Genomic DNA, 12,893 nt, shown 5'->3' with positions numbered 1-12,893 from the left:
GTAAAAGTGGGTGGTATGCTTGGCTTACTTCTCTGTAATCCTGATGTCTCAAGTCCTAGTTGCTTTGGTAGCTCTCTGATACTTTCAAATAGAGTTTTTAGAGAGGTATCATATTCAGTTTTCTAATTATTCATGGAGGGAGAGTTGTTCCTCAGCAAGCTATTCTATAACACCGAGAAGGTAAGGTCACCTACGTATTTGTTCAGCACCTGAATTTTATAACATGAATATCTTCTATATTTTATAATTTCTGTGAGTTCTTTAAAGGGAGTTATCTAATATGTATATGCATATCTGTGTTTGTGTGTAGGGGGGTCCTGCATATACTTTTGGTTGTAGAGGCCTTTCTATGGGGCAGTTTCACTTCAGCTTTTCCTGGGGCTCTATGGCATAAATCATTTTTGTATCAGTCATCATGTTTATTTATGTGACTGGAGCTTCTTCATATGTGGGTGGCACACATGTGATCCTTACCCATGGGTAATTTAAAATTTAGTTTTTCTTGGCCTAGTAGAGTGGCTCATGCCCATAATCTCAGCTCTTTGGGTGACTGATGAGAGAAGGTAGCTTGAGGCCAAGGGTTTGAAACCAGCCCGGGCAACATAGTGAGACCCCATCTCTAAAAACATTTTTTTTTTTTTAAATTAGCCAACTGTGATGTCACACCAGTAGTCCCAGGTACTCAGGAGGCTGAGGTGGGAGGATCCCTTGAGCCCAAGAGTTTGAGCCTGCAGTGAACCATGATCGTTCTACTGCACTCCAATCTGGGTGACAGAGTGAGACCCTGTCTCAAAAAAGAATTAGTTTTCCTCAAATAAGTCTATCTCCACTCATGACTTGAGATAGATGATTGATTTTATTGCAATTTTCAGCTAGCAGGTTGAGATCTTGTGACTTTTGTTCACTGAATATAGAGTATTTTCCTTGTGTCTGGACTCTGTTGATGAAATAGTCTGGGTCACGTAAGCAAATGGTGGAATAAAACTCCATTGACACTTGATGAAAGCAAATTTATAGCCATTATATGGAAACACTATTACTTATAGAAAGTAATAAACTATAGACTATATTACCCACAAGAGAATTATAGTCTAAAAATAGAAGTATGTGACAGAGTATTTATAGAAGTATTAGTAAAAGTGGGAAAATTAATAATAAATCTAATATGCATTAACATTTCTAGCTTCAAGGGTAAAATATAGGAGTGACATCACTGTTGGAAGTGTAAGACAAAGGAAAAGAACCATAAGTTGTTAAGTCATTATACATGCCAGATACTTTATACATTTTATTTCATAAACAATCTTATCAGCAAAATGTTGGTTTTCCCATTTTAATAATGCGGAAACTGTGACTTAAAGTAGCAGCTCATTTAAAGTTACAAAAGTTACAAAATCCCTTTAGAGGCAGCATAGCCCTAAATTCAAGTCCTTTCAGTCTGACCAGTATATATGGAGTAGAAACTGGGGTTTTAGGGCTAGAAGACAGAATAGGTCTCTGACATTATAAATGGATGAAATGCCCATTTGGCTTCTCTTTTCCTGTTTTCTTCTGTCATGCTCATTTTGTATGTAATAATCTGTCTGCCAGTCACTCCAGGCTGTGGGTTCCTTGAGTGTAGTAACAGACTTATATTCATCTTTGTATCCTTAGTGTGTAACATTGTGTATGATGCATTAGGTGGATAAATAAAGTAACAGCTTGTAATTGCTAGATCCAATGTTCAAATGGAAATCCATCTTACAACAAACTTGTGCTGTTCTCCTTAATCCAGGGAGCCATGGAAAGAGGAGAATGTGCTAGGAGAAACTGCCTAATGAAATATGCCAATGACCTACTTCTTAGTGTATAAGCTGTGCATCAACACCAATGGGATGAATCATATTTCATTTTGATTTTGGAAACAGTTAGCTTTGATAACTTATACAAATAATATTTCCCTTTACATCACATTTCTTTTACTGAATAATGGGAAATAAAAATGATGAATAGTGATATAAATGGGTATCTTCTCTAATTCCTTTTAAAATTTTTTTGCCTTTAAATATCTTTCTCTTATTACTTAAAGCACTGTAGCTTAACCGTGATATAAATGGCTAACTTTTCCAACTTCCTTTAAATAGTTTTGCTCATAGATGTAACTCTTTTATTATGGAAAATACAGTAGATTCTAATGGGTGGTTAGTATAGTTTCCATAGCAAGGTTTGAAATTGTTTCATCAGTTAACTTAGAAAGACTTACTTTGACAGCTTCTTCTGAAGTTGGTGGCAGTACTTAACATATAGGCAAAGCTGGTATAACACAGGGGTCACAAAACATTGTGGTTTAAAGAAGAATGTCATTTAAATAATTTAAGTCTCACAGGAGTTTTGAAGAGAGTGGTCTAGGCCAGGACAGCTCAGCTCCACACAGTCATTCATGGACATAGATCTCTTGCATCTTGTGGTTCTTCCACACCCTAAGGTCTTGTTTTCATCTGCCTGGTCAAGCTGAATCTCAGGCACAGTAGAATAAGAAGAAGTGGCACTTTCAACTAAGTTTTTCTCATAAGTAAGTGAAACTAAGTTGAACATTGTACTTTTTCTGTTCATCTTAAATTGGTGACAACAGTCATATAGCTACACTTAACTTTAAGGGTGGTCAGGATATACAGTGTTAGCTGGACAGCTATTGCTGAAATTTTATTACTGTAGAGGAACAGGGTAACAGATTTTGCTAAGCAATTAGCAGTCTTCACTAATAAGGGTAGTACTGGAATTGACATGACAGAAAATGAGTTTTGGGGGTGGGTTCTAGAAAATCTTTGGTATTGGTTATTTATAAAAAATGACTTAATGTGGCTAAGCTGCTTTCAGGAAACTGAAAATTTATGCATTTTAATTTCCTAAGGAGAATTTATTTAGTTGGTTCTGAAAAATCCGTCTCTATTACACTTCAAGGTAGCTGGCACAATATAATTCCCATCTCTTTTTTTTATAATTTTTTAAAAATTTGAATTGATATATCATAGCTGTATATATTTTTGGAATATATTTTGATGTTTTGATATATGCATACAATGTGTAATACTCAAATCAGGGCATTTGGGATATCCATCACCTCAAACCTTTATCTTTGTGTTGAGAACATTGCAATTCTTCTGTTCTAGCTATTTTGAAATATACAACAAATTATTGTTAACTATAATTTCTCTGCTGTGCTATTGAATACTAGAACTTATTTCTTCTATCTAAACGTAATTTTTATCCCCATTAACCAATTTATTTCCATTGTTGTCCTCACTTGCCCTTCTCTGGTAACCACTATTCTACTCTCCACCTCCATGTGAGTGAGGTAACTCACACTTATGAGTGAAAACATACAGTATTTGTCTTTCTGTGCCTGGTTTACTTCATTTACGATATGACTTCCAGTTTTATCCATGTGCTGCAAATGACAGGATTTTATTCTTTTTATGGTTGAATAATATTCCATTGTCTATGTATACCACATTTTCTTTATTCCTTCATCTGCTGATGGATACGTAGGTTAATTTTATACTTGGTTATTATGAAGAGTGCTGCAATAAACATGGTATGCAGATATCTCTTTGATATAGTGATTTCTTTTCTTTTGGAAATATATCCAGCAGTGAGATTGCTGGATCACATGGTAGTTCTACATGGAAACTCCATATGTCTTCCATAATGGCTGTATTAGTTTATATTCCACCAACAGTGTACGAGCATTCCCTTATCTCTGCATCCTCACCAGCATTTGTTATTTTTTGTTTTTTTGGTAATAGCATTCCTAACTGTGGTGAGATGATATCACACTGTGGTTTTAATTTGTATTTCCCTGATGATTAGGGATGCTGAGCATTTTGTTTTTATGTACCTATTGGCCATTTGTAGATCTGTGTGTGTGTGTGTGTGTGTGTGTGTGTGTGTGTGAGACAAGGTCTTGCTCTGGTGCCTAGGCGGGTGTAATGATGCCATCATGGCTCATTGCAGCCTTGACTTGCCAGGTTCCAGCAATCCTCCCACTTCAGCCTCCCAAGTAGCTGGGACTATACACTTGTGCAAGCATGCCTGGCTATTTATTGTTATTTGCAGAGGCAAGGTCTTGCTGTGGTGTCCTGTGGGGTCCAGGCTGGTCTCAAGCTCCTGGGCTCAAGAAATCCTCCCACCTTGGGTTTTCAAAGTGCTGGGATTACAGGTAAGAGCCACCATGCCTGGCCCCGTTTGTATATGTTCTTTTGAGAAATATCTATTCAGGCCTCTTGTACACGTTTTAATTCTTTTCCTCAAATTAATCAGAGGTATATTGCCTTTTGCCCATGACCATGTCTGGTCAGTTGGGTGTATATTCCAAAGCACTGACACAAGGAGTCTTGCTTTGCTAAGTGTTAAAATGATGGCAGAATGACTTTCTGAGCCATTCAGGCTGGAATGTGATTTTATTTAATAGAAATTTATCAAGTGCTGCTCATTGAGGATGATCCTTTTGACACAGGCTGCTATCAAGCATTCTTGCCTGGTCATTTTACGCTCTTCAAGTGTTGTGTTAAGCCTTCTTAAATATGAGTTGCTGGAATAGAGCCCTTTGGGGCCCCTGGTTGAATCTAAAGTGATATTTATGTTATGTCCTAAATTGCCCAAATTGTCTTTATGATTTTAAAAATGTTAGCTTGCAGGGGATATGTGGGAAATCTCATTAACTTCTATTCAATTTTTTTTGAACCCAAAGCTGCTCTAAAAAATAAAATCTAATAAAAATAAACAAACATTAGTTTGTAGATGGAAAAATATGGAAAGTAAAGGGGTAATTTTATTTTGTAACCAATGCTAGTGTATAGCATGATTGGACTGGGGTATTTGAAATGTCTGGTGATAATGTTCACAGACAGATCCAACAATTTTGTGTTTAGTCCTCAAACATTCTGGTATAAATAAGGGAATAAATGCTTGTGTATTATTGGTTTTGAAACCGGTCTGGCTAAACTAGACCCTTGTTACTTGAAGCATGGCCCCTGGACCAGCAGCATCAGCATCATCTGGGAGCTTGTTAGGAATGTAGAATATGAGGCCCTACTCCAGACCTTCTAAATCAGAATCTGTATGCTAACCATATCTCCAAGTGTTTCTATGTACACTTGAGCTTTGGAAGCACTGCACTAGAAAATCAGACATCTAATGAAGCCTTGTTATCCAGTTCCTTATAGGACTACTTCAGATTTACTGCTCCATAAATAAAATACCTCCATTGACCCTATTCTCCTTGAGATTTTAAAAACATCATAAAGCCCTGTGGTCCACCATATAAGTAACCCCTTTTAATTTAACCTGGTTTAGTAGTTCAAGCTGACAAAAATGGAAATGCAAACCACAGGCTGAGAGAGATGATTAATAATATAGATATTTCACACTGGACTTCTATCCAGAACATATAACAAACTCTACAACTTGATAATAAGACAGACAACTCAGGAAAAATGTGAATAGACACAAAGAAGATATTTGAATGTCAATAAGCACATCTAAAGATGCTAAACATTAGTCAGAACAAAAATACAAAGTAAAGTCACAATAGGATTCCATTTGGATGCCTACTAGAATGATTAAATTTAAAAGCATTGTCAATACTAAGTGTTGAAAAGGGTGTGTAGCATACAAACGTTGCTATTGGGAGTATAAAATGGTCTAAACGTGTTTGCAAAAGTTTCTTTTCTTAGAATGCAAAACATATGACAAAGAAATTATACTTCTTAGGTATTTACTCAAGAGACAAGAAATCATTTGCCCAAAGAAAGACTTATACACAAATGTTCATAGCAGTTTTATACATATTAGTCGCAAACTGGATATAATTCAAATGTCCATCAACAGGTAAATGCATAAAGAAACTATGGTTTATCCGTATAATGGAATACTATTCAACTATAAAAAGTAATAAACTACTGACCCATGCAAAAACCTGGATGAGTCATAAAAGCATGCAGAGTGAAAACATTTTATTTTCAACGATTACATACCATATTATTCTATTGACCTGAAATCCTAGAAGAGAGAAATCCCTTCCATAGTGGCAAAAAGTAGATAAATTGCTCTCTGGGGTTGGGGGTTCAGAAGGCTTGACTGCAAATGGAAACAAGGGAATCTTTTGGGGTAAGAGAAGTATTCTATATTTCAATTATTGTGATAGTTTCAAGGGTGTGTATGTGTATAATTTGCTAAAACTCATGGAAACGCACACTTAAAATGGGTACATTTTTATTGTATGTAATTATTAATCAATAAAATTGATTAAAAAATCCCAAACAAACCTCAACTCTTAACTGCCAAGCTCTACAGCTATCCTCCAGGGAAGTCTAATTCAGAGCAAACTCATGCTACTCTAATATTTAGCTTCTTTGTATCTTCTAGCACCTAGGGATTTCTCTTTCCTGTAGAGTTAAATTTAAAAAAAGAAAGAAAAAGAAAAAAAAAGCAATCTAAGGATGGTTATGTTTTATGTAGCACTTCTAGACTTTTTGTGGGCTGGGAAGAGTTTAAATACTGTTTTAGTCTATGTTTTTTGAATCTCCAATTTCTATGAACATTATGGAAGTATGTGAGTAATGTATTTTTTTTCCTAACCACTAGACAACCAGTGAATGTGACTAATATAAATCTTTTCTCCTTATCTTCTTAAAACATTTTAATAAAATCTGATTTCTTACTGTTGTCTTGTGCAGTGCTGAGTTCTGTTTACTGGTGAGGGCGAAGTCAAAATTTTCCTAAAGAAGGCTAGGTGCATACAGATAACAGGCAGATGTCTGGAGAGCTAAATGCTGAAGTGATAGATCACTCAAGACTCTTACAGAAGTGTCCTAAAACTTTCTAGATGATTTGAAAACAGTATACCTTCACTGAGGTCTCATGACATTTCTTAAAAATGTCGTATTGAGGGCATACTTTAAAAATAGACTTTTAGTTATTTATTTTTTGTTTAAAAATATTTTAATTGTTATAGGTACTGTATTAGTTCATTTTCACATTGCTAATAAAGACATACCCAAAACTGGGAAAAAAAAGAGGTTTAATTGGACTTACAGTTCAACATTGCTGGGGAGGCCTCAGAATCATGGTGGGAGGTGAAAGGCACTTTTTACATGGTGGTGGCAAGATAGAAAAATGAGGAGAAAGCAAAAGCGAAAATCCCTGAGAAACCCATCAGATCTCGTGAGACTTATTCACTGTCATGAGAGTAGCATCGGAAAGTCTGGCCCCCACGATTCAATTACCTCCCCTTGGTCCCTCCCATAACACGTGGGAATTCTGAGAGATAAAATTCAAGCTGAGATTTGGTTGGGGACACAGTCAAACCATATCATTCCATCCCTGGCCCCTCCAGATCTCATGTCCTCACATTTCAAAACCAATCATGCCTTCCTAACAGTACCCCAAAGTCATCACTCATTTCAGCATTAACCCAAAAGTCTACAGTTCAGAGTCTCATCTGAGACAAGGCAAGTCCCTTCCACTTATGAGCCTGTAAAATCAAAAGCAAGCTAGTTACTTCCTAGATACAATGCAGGTACAGGAATTGGGTAAATACAGCCATTCCAAATGGGACAAATTGGCCAAAACATAGGGGTTACAGGGTCCAAGCAAGTCTGAAATCCAGCAGGGCAGTCAAATTTTGAAGCTCCAAAATAATCTCCTTTGACTCCAGGTCTCACAGGCAGGTCACACTGATGCCAGAGGTGGGTTCCCATGGTCTTGGGCAGCTCTGCCTCTGTGGTTTGCAGGGTGCAGCCTCCCTCCTGGTTGCTTCATGGGCTGGCAGTGAGTGTCTGCAGCTTTTCCAGGCACATGGTATAAACTGTCAGTGGATCTGCCATTCTGGGGTCTGGAGGACGGTGGCCCTCTTCTCACAACTCCACTAGGCAGTGCCTCAGTAAGGACTCTGTGTAGGGGCTCCAACTTCACACTTCCCTTCTGCACTGCCCTAGCAGAGGTTCTCCATGAGGGCCCCACCCCTGCAGCAAACTTTTGCCTGAGCCAGGCATTTCCATACATCTTCTGAAATCTAGGCGGAGGTTGCCAAACCTTAGTTCTTGACTTCTGTGCATCCACATGGAGGCTGCCAAGGCTTGGGGCTTCCATCCTCTGAAGCCACAGCCTCAGCTCCTCTGTGTTGACCCCTTTCAGCCACGGCTGGAGTGGCTGGGACTCGGGCACCAAGTCCCTAGGCTGCACACAGCACAGAGACACTGGGCTCAGCCCATGAAACCACTTTTTCCTCGTGGGTCTTCCGGCCTGTGATGGGAGGGGCTGCCATAAAGGTCTCTGATATGCCTGGAGACATTTTCTTCATGGTCTTGGGGATTAACATTAGGCTCCTTGCTTCTTATGCAAATTTCTGCAATCAGCTTGAATTCCTCCTCAAAAAATGGGTTTTTTCTTTTCTGCTGGTTGTCAGGCTGCAAATTCTCTGAATTTTTATGCTCTGTTTCCCTTTTAAAACAGAATGCTTTTAACAGCACCCAAGTCACATTTTGAATGCTTTGCTGCTTAGAAATTTCTTCTGCCAGATACCCTAAATTATCTCTGTCACAGTTTTACAAATCTCTAGGCCAGGGGCAAAATGCCACCAGTCCCTTTGCTAAAACATAAGAAGTGTCACCTTTGTCACCTTTGCTCCAGTTCCCAACAAGTTCCTCATCTCCATCTGAGACCACCTCAGCCTGGACCTTATTGTTCATATCACTATCAGCATTCTTGTCAAAGACATTCAACAAGTCTCTAGGAAGTTCCAAACTTTCTCACATGTTCCTGTCTTCTTCTGAGCCCTCCAAACTGTTCTAACCTTTGCCTGTTACCCAGTTCCAAAGTTGCTTCCACATTTTCAGGTATCTTTTCAGCAACACCCCACGCTACTGTTACCAATTTACTGTATTAGTTTGTTCTCATGCTGCTGATAAAGACATACCCGGAACTGGGAGCAAAAGAGGTTTAATCGGACTTACAGTTCCACATGGCCTGGGAGGCCTCAGAATAATGGTGGGAGGCAAAAAGCACTTCTTTTTTTCTTTTCCTTTTTTTTTTTTATTATTATACTTTAAGTTCTAGGGTACATGTGCACAATGTGCAGGTTTGTTACATAGGTATACAAGTGCCATGTTGATTTGCTGCCACATGAACTCATCATTTACATTAGGTATTTCTCCTAATTCTATCCCTCCCCCCTCCCCCAATCCGACAACATGCCCCAATGTGTGATGTTCCCCACCCTGTGTCCAAGTGATCTCATTGTTCAATTCCCACCTATGAGTGAGAACATGCAGTGTTTGATTTTCTGTCCTTGTGATAGTTTGCTGAGAATGATGGTTTCCAGCTTCATCCATGTCCCTGCAAAGGACATGAACTCATCCTTTTTTATGGCTGCATAGTATTCCATGGTGTATATGTGCCACATTTTCTTAATCCAGTGTATCATTGATGGACATTTAGGTTGGTTCCAAGTCTTTGCTATTGTGAATAGTGCTGCAATAAACATACGTGTGCATGTGTCTTTATGGTAGCATGATTTATAATCCTTTGAGTATATACCTAGTAATGGGATAGCTGGGTCAAATGGTATTTCTAGATCTAGATCCTTGAGGAATTGTCACACTGTCTTCAACAATGGTTGAACTAATTTACAATCCCCCAACATTGTAAAAGCGTTCCTATTTCTCTACATCCTCTCCAGCATCTGTTATTTTCTGACTTTTTAATAATCACCACTCTAACTGGCATGAGATGGTATCTCATTGTGGTTTTGATTTGCATTTCTCTGATGACCAGTGATGGAGAGCACTTTTTCATGTGTCTGTTGGCTGCATAAATGTCTTCTTTTGAGAAATGTCTGTTCATATCTTTTGCCCATTTTTTCATGGGGTTGATTTTTTCTTGTAAATTTGTTTAAGTTCTTTGGATATTAGCCCTTTGTCAGATGGGTAGATTGCAAAAATTTTCTCCCATTCTATAGGTTGCCTGTTCACTCTGATGGTAGTTTCTTTTGCTGTGCAGAAGCTCTTTAGTTTAATTAGATCCAATTTGTCTATTTTGCCTTTTGCTGCCATTGCTTTTGGTGTTCTAGTCATGAAGTCCTTGCCCATGCCTATGTCCTGAATGGTATCGCCTAGGTTTTCTTCTAAGGTTTTTATGGTTTTAGGTCTAACATTTATGTCTTTAATCCATCTTGAATTAATTTTTGTATAAGGTGTAAGGAAGGGATCCAGTTTCAGCTTTCTAGCCAGTTTTCCCAGCACCATTTATTAAATAGGAAATCTTTCCCCCATTTCTTGTTTTTGTCAGGTTTGTCAAAGATCAGGTGGTTGTAGATGTGTGGTATTATTTCCGAGGCCTCTGTTCTGTTCCATTGGTCTATACATCTGTTTAGGTATCAGTACCATGCTGTTTTGGTCACTGTAGCCTTGTGGAAGAGTTTGAAGTCAGGTAGCGTGCTGCCTCCAGCTTTACTCTTTTTGTTTTAGGATTGTCTTGGCTATACGGGCTCTGTTTTGGTTCCATATGAACTTTAAACCAGTTTTTTCCAATTCGATGAAGAAAGTCATTAGTAGCTTGATGGAGATAGCATTGAATCTATAAATTACCTTGGGCAGTATGGCCATTTTAATGATATTGATTCTTCCTATCCATGAGCATGGAATGTTCTTCCATTTGTTTGTGTCCTCTTTTATTTCCTTAAGCAGTGGTTTGTAGTTCTCCTTGAAGAGATCCTTTACATCCCTTGTAAGTTGGATTCCTAGGTATTTTATTCTATTTGAAGCAATTATGAATATGGGAGTTTACTCATGATTTGGCTCTCTGTTTGTCTGTTACTGATGTATAGGAATGCTTGTGATTTTTGCACATTGATTTTGTATCCTGAGACTTTACTGAAGTTGCTTATCAGTTTAAGGAGATTTTGGACTGAGATGATGGGGTTTCCTAAATATGCAATCATGTCATCTGCAAACACGGACAATTTGACTTCCTCTTTTCCTATTGGAATACCATTTATTTCTTTCTCTTGCCTGATTGCCCAGGCCAGAACTTCAAACACTATGTTGAATAGGAGTGGTGAGAGAGGGCATCCCTGTCTCGTGCCTGTTTTCAAAGGGAATGCCTCCAGTTTTTGCTCATTCAATATGGTATTGGCTGTGGGTTTGTCATAAATAGCTCTTATTATTTTGAGATACGTCCCATCAATACATAGTTTATTGGGAGTTTTTAGCACGAAGGGCTGTTGAATTTTGTCAAAGGCCTTTTTTGCATCTGTTGAGATAATCATGTGGTTTTTGTGAATGGTTATGTTTATGTGATGGATTACATTTATTGATTTGTGTATGCTGAACCAGCCTTGCATCCCAGGGATGAAGCTGACTTGATCATGGTGGACAAGCTTTTTGATGTGCTGCTGGATTCAGTTTGCCAGTATTTTATGGAGGATTTTTGCATTGATGTTCATCAGGGATATTGGTCTAAAATTCTCTTTTTTTTTGTTGTGTTTCTGCCAGACTTTGGTATCAGGATGATGCTGGCCTCATGAAATGAGTTAGGGAGGATTCCCTCTCTTTCTATTGATTGGAATAGTTTCAGAAGGAATGGTAACAGCTCCTCTTTTTACCTCTGGTAGAATTCAGCTGTGAATCCATCTGATCCTGGACTTTTTTTGGTGGGAAGGTTATTAATTACTGCCTCAATTTCAGAGCATGTTATTGGTCTATTCAGAGATTAAACTTCTTCCTGGTTTAGTCTTGGGTGGGTGTATGTGTCCAGGAATTTATCCATTTCTTCTAGATTTTCTAGTTTAGTTTATTTGCATAGAGGTGTTTATAGTATTCTCTGATGGTAGTTTGTATTTCTGTGGGATCGGTGATGATATCCCCTTTATAATTTTTAATTCCATCTATTTGATTCTTCTCTCTTTTCTTCTTTATTAGTCTTGCTAGTGGTCTATCAATTTTGTTGATCTTTTCAAAAAACCAGCTCCTGGATTCATTGATTTTTTGAAGGGTTTTTTGTGTCTCTTATCTCCTTCAGTTCTGCTCTGATCTTAGTTATTTCTTGTCTTTTGCTAGCCTTTGAATGTGTTTGCTTTTGCTTCTCTAGTTCTTTTCATTGTGATGTTAGGGTGTCGATTTTAGATCTTTCCTGCTTTCTCTTGTGGGCATTTAGTGCTATAAATTTCCCTCTACACACTGCTTTAAATGTGTCCCAGAGATTCTGGTACATTGTGTCTTTGTTCTCATTGGTTTCAAAGAACATCTTTATTTCTTTATTTCTGCCTTAATTTTGTTATGTACCCAGTAGTCATTGAGGAGCAAGTTGTTCAGTTTCCATGTGTTTGTGCAGTTTTGAGTGGGTTTCTTAATCTTGAGTTCTAATTTGATTGTATTGTGGTCTGAGAGACAGTTTGGTATAATTTCTGCTCTTTTTCATTTGCTGAGGAGTGCTTTACTTCCAATTATGCGGTCAATTTTAGAATAAGTGTGTTGTGGTACTGAGAAGAATGTATATTTTATTGATTTGGGGTGGAGAGTTCTATAGATGTCTATTAGGTCTGCTTGGTGCAGAGCTGAGTTCAAGTCCCTGATATCCTTGTGAATTTTCTGTCTAGTTGATCTGTCTAATATTGACAGTGGGGTGTTTAAAGTCTCCCATTATTATTGTGTGGGAGTCTAAGTCTCTTTGCAGGTCTCTAAGTACTTGCTTTATGAATCTGGGTGCTCCTGTATTGGGTGCATATATATTTAGGATAGTTCGCTCTTCTTGTTGAATTGATCCCTTTACCATTATGTAATGGCCTTCTTTGTCTCTTTTGATCTTTGTTGGTTTAAAGTCTGTTTTATCAGAGACTAGGATTGCAACTCCTGCTA

The sequence above is a fragment of the Papio anubis genome, chromosome 2 (genome assembly GCF_008728515.1).
Source record: "Papio anubis isolate 15944 chromosome 2, Panubis1.0, whole genome shotgun sequence".
Classification (NCBI taxonomy): Eukaryota; Metazoa; Chordata; class Mammalia; order Primates; family Cercopithecidae; genus Papio; species Papio anubis.
The sequence above is the reverse complement of the archived record's forward strand: the minus strand, read 5'-3'. Positions refer to the sequence as shown.